This window comes from Cynara cardunculus, unplaced genomic scaffold, assembly GCF_001531365.2.
Source record: "Cynara cardunculus var. scolymus isolate 2C unplaced genomic scaffold, CcrdV1 Un_Scaffold_1253, whole genome shotgun sequence".
Taxonomy (NCBI): Eukaryota; Viridiplantae; Streptophyta; class Magnoliopsida; order Asterales; family Asteraceae; genus Cynara; species Cynara cardunculus.
In genome coordinates this window covers 5,162-8,701 of record NW_020200713.1, presented here as the reverse complement: position 1 = coordinate 8,701, position 3,540 = coordinate 5,162, and positions in this window count along the sequence as shown.

The window sequence follows — 3,540 nt, the reverse complement described above, 5'->3', positions numbered from 1 at the left end:
AGAGGGACTCAATTCTTGAAGTTGAAGCTACAAAGGGTTATTTTTAAAGAAAGATGGTATAAATCTTGAAGTACCGGTGCGGTGTAGGTTCAAATCCAAGGAGTAATAAAAATCTTCTTGTGGCCATGAAGGTTTAAATGTGGTGACTCCAGATCATCTGCAAAGCAGGTGGTCGTCCTGGGATTAGTCGGTTCGCATGACGGGTTGGATATCCAGGTTAATAAAAAAAATCTTGAAAATATGAAAATAGGGTAGTGGACATGATCCGGTTTAGTTGTGTTGTGTTGTGTAATAATAATCATATCATTTCCTAGATCCAGTAAAAATGGAATATATACATCTGAGATGAGAACGGTTATTATACATATTTATTGATCATAATTAGATGAAAATATTTATTAATAAAACTAACTGGATTACCTTATTTTTAAATTTATAAAATTTGTTAAAATTTGAGAATATTTCATTCTTTTTAGTTTTACATTTATTAGTTTTTTTCATCAATACACGTGTATCTTCATTTGTAACATCATGTATGAAGTCAGGGATGGATCTATGAGGTCCGAGCGAGGTCTCGTGTAGCTGCTAAACTTATATTCGCAAGTAGAATCTTTTTTGAGGTATGAAATTGCACCTGCTAAACTTTGAGGGATTTTCCAGTGTATTAGAAAATTAACCAAAAAACGTATCTCGAAATCTACAATGAATCGAAAAAATCCTTGAAAATCAACCACAGAACTTGAAAATCCATCAAAATCAACCAAATTTTTTTTAAAATCCCTCGTTTTGGTTTCCTGTTAAGCTAGCCCTAAAGGTTACTATTATTATGCGTTAACGATGTTGTAATTATTGGATATCATTTAATATTAGTCATTTTGTTTGTAAAAAAACAATATGATATCTGAATTGGGGATTCCAATGTAACTATAGCCAAATGGATAACCTTCAAGCAAAGAAGTCCCATCAAAGTTGTTAACACGATTACTCGGTATGCGATTTTCATATGACATGAGAAGGGTTTGAGAGAGTGATTGAGGTCATATTCGGACATTTGATATCTGATACAAAATCCTTTCTAGGATGGTTTTTGCCAAAAGCATACAAACTCAAAAGCTCCACAGCATTTATAATCCGGTAAAAGTGGCATGTCATAAATTTCATCCACTTTATGACACCATAACAACTGTCTGTCTTTACCGGTGAAAATAATAAAACTTCCTGGAAAAAAACCAATCACGAGTACTTCTAACTGATCACAGTGATCCACTTCATCAAGAACATGTAGGATCGGCTATGTTGACATCCTATCCTTTATTACCATAATTCCTTCACTAACATTCGATATATCTACAACTCTTGGAGATCCCATCCAACCATGAATATAGCTTCCTACCATTCGTCAACCTTTGTTTTATTTGAAATTTCATGTTTGGCAAACACTTTGCATTGTTCCCGGTCTGTTTTCTCACGACATCAGGCTTCACATCATAAAAGATGATTCGAACCTTGTAAACTTTGGCCATTTAGGGATAATAGTTTCTGAAATGGCTAAAAAGTGAAATCACTTTAATGAATTGGTTATTTGAGTAAATTTACCTTTCTTAAAACAATTACTTTAATTTAACTCTATCTAGACTAAAGGGTAAAACAATCATTAATCTAACCACTTCTACTGTATATTAATACCTTTGTATTATTTATAGTAATTCATTAATAATAACAAAAAAAAATAAAAACAATCGATGATAATGTTACATGACTCAATTTTTAATGGTTTCTTTAAGATATTGTACCCGTATTGCCTTACATCTTGAACACAATTTTTGCATGCTAGTAATACCTTTTTGTATTATAATTGTTTATCCATGCACCGCACATTTGGCTCAACCGTGTTTTCTTTTCTTTCTCACGACATGTAATTAAAGGGGTTGCTAAGATTTCGGGAAGGAGAGTATACGAGGTTCGATTGCAAGAGGTTATAAGAGGTTTATTGATGTTTATGCTAGTATTTGATTTCTTTCATTTGTATTTAGACTAGCGTTTTTTTTTTCAAGACTATGTTTGGTTTTAGTTGAATTATTTGGAGACATCTGAAATCATTTTTGTTGGAGTATTAATTCTATTGGAGACTTTATTTTAGAGGTATTATATACCTGTTACGTTATGTTTGAAGTAACTCCATATTCCAAAGTTACAGATAAACTAGCCGAAAAACAAACTGTTGCCTAATAAAGTAGCTGATGAATGGGTCATATTTGGTAAAAACTAGTTGATAAGTTAGATCGTAATGTTACATGATTTAAACAAACATGTTGAAAATTAATTGAAAGATATTTGGAAATTTTTTTAGAGCTAATTGAAACAAATTACACATATAAATCATGGACAGTTTTCATTACATATAGTTATGATACAGAATATAAATTACAATTGTGGGGGGAAAATGAAAAAATTATATTACAATCAATGACATCCAAGCTTTGACATATGCATCACCACAATACATCTTTGTTAATCATACTACCTACCACGACCAACTGAAATATTGATGATTCCTCATCATTTGGATGGCACCTCCTTCTTGTGTTAGAGTCGGGAGCTCTTGAATGAGACTGAAATTCGTCTCTTCTATATCTTCATCACAAACAAGTCTAAAACCACATTCTTTTACCTCAACGTCATCATTACCTTCAAACCAAAAAGTAACAAAATTCTTTGCCTCCTGCCATTCACGATAAACCCAAGTCTCAAAACAAAACCATATGATATCTGACTTAGGGATTCCAGTGGGATCATATATAAATCGATAGTCGTAAACCAAAGAAGTCCCATCAAAGTTGTCCACATGATAGCTTGGTAAATTGTTGTAATTGTAGTGATCAAAATAAGACTTTTTCAGCGTCAAAACAACACAAAATCCAAATCCCCTCAACTTGTTGTAGCAGAAATTTGGAGGCAAATCATACTGTAAGTGATTTCCCATATTTGTATGTGTAAACCATTGTGGAATTCTATTTCCATGATATTTTATATCCAAATGGTAATTGTCTTGTCCACCGAAGATTTCACGTATGTCACTCGGGAACTCCATAAATTGAAGCAAAGAAGAAATTTTGTTTCTACAACTATGGGATGTTATAGATAAGTTAAGATCAAGTAGAGGCTGACACATACAAACCGGGCTTTCAGTACTAACATTCCTAAACAATTTTGGACAACCTTCAAAAAACATTCCTAATAAAGTACCTGATGAATGGGTCATATTTGGTAAAAAAAAAAACTAGTTGATAGGTTAAATCATAATGTTACATGATTTAAACAAACATGTTGAAAATTAACTAAAAGATATTTGGAAATTTTTTTTAGAGTTAATTGAAACAAATTACGAATATAAATCAGGGACAATTTTCATTACATATAGTTATGATACTAAATACAAATTATAATTGTGAGGGAAAAATGACAAAATTATATTACAATCAATGACATCCAAGCTTTCACATATGCATCACCGCAATACATCTTTGTTAATCTGACTAC